Source organism: Balaenoptera borealis (genome assembly GCF_965194805.1).
Source record: "Balaenoptera borealis genome assembly, chromosome: 13".
NCBI classification, from domain to species: Eukaryota; Metazoa; Chordata; class Mammalia; order Artiodactyla; family Balaenopteridae; genus Balaenoptera; species Balaenoptera borealis.
In genome coordinates, this window is record NC_138870.1 from 45,661,208 (window position 1) to 45,662,076 (window position 869).

An 869-nucleotide genomic window follows, 5' to 3' on the forward strand; every position below is an offset into this window, starting at 1 on the left:
CCACCTCTTGAACCACTAGTTGATCTGAAACAGCAGCTGAAGATGGGGGGTGGGGGTGGGGGTGGGAAAAAAACCCAAGGTTAAGAAATAAGCCAAAATCACCCCCTCCTTCCCTCTATAGGCATCTAGGCTGAAGCAATCCTGAATTCGGGAGAGGAGAAGATTTCACATTAAATCAAACTCAGGGTCTTGAAGATACACTGGACTGGACAATCTAACTACAGATCTGAAATTGTGTATATGACTTGAAGCTGTTTTTGGACTGTTACATAAGAAGAGGCAGAAGAGTCTTAGAGCCTCTTAGTGTTTTAATCCCAAGAAAGATTACCTACCATCTGTTGACACTTATAAGGGATGATGGAAGACAAAAATCAAGTTGTATTTTGTCTGTAAAGAGCGTGTTAGTCAAGAATAAAATCCAAAATGTACAGTGGAACAAACACAAAAGAAGGTTATTTCTCCCTTGGGTGAAGTCTTAGGCAAATGATTCCTGTCAGTGGGCAGTTCTCCTCCACATGTGATTCAGTGATCCAGGCTCTTCCCATGTGAGTCTCCACTATTCCTTAGGGCCTCAAGGTCAGCATCAAATGGAGGAAGGGGACAGAAAGCATTGGGAGAGGGGATGGGGACACATCCACTTGTTAAAAGCTTTGGCCAGGAAATGGCATATACATTCCATTGACTAAAACTTAGTCACATGGCCACATCAAACTGCAAAGGAAGCTGGGGAATGTAGTCCAGCTGTGAAGAGCTACCAGATTTTGGGAAAATAGTTGCTATAGAGACCAACCTGGAAAATTCTCAAGAAGAACCAATGGTTCAACTACTATAGAGAGCACCTTTGTGAGAATACTTCTTTCTTCAAAAGG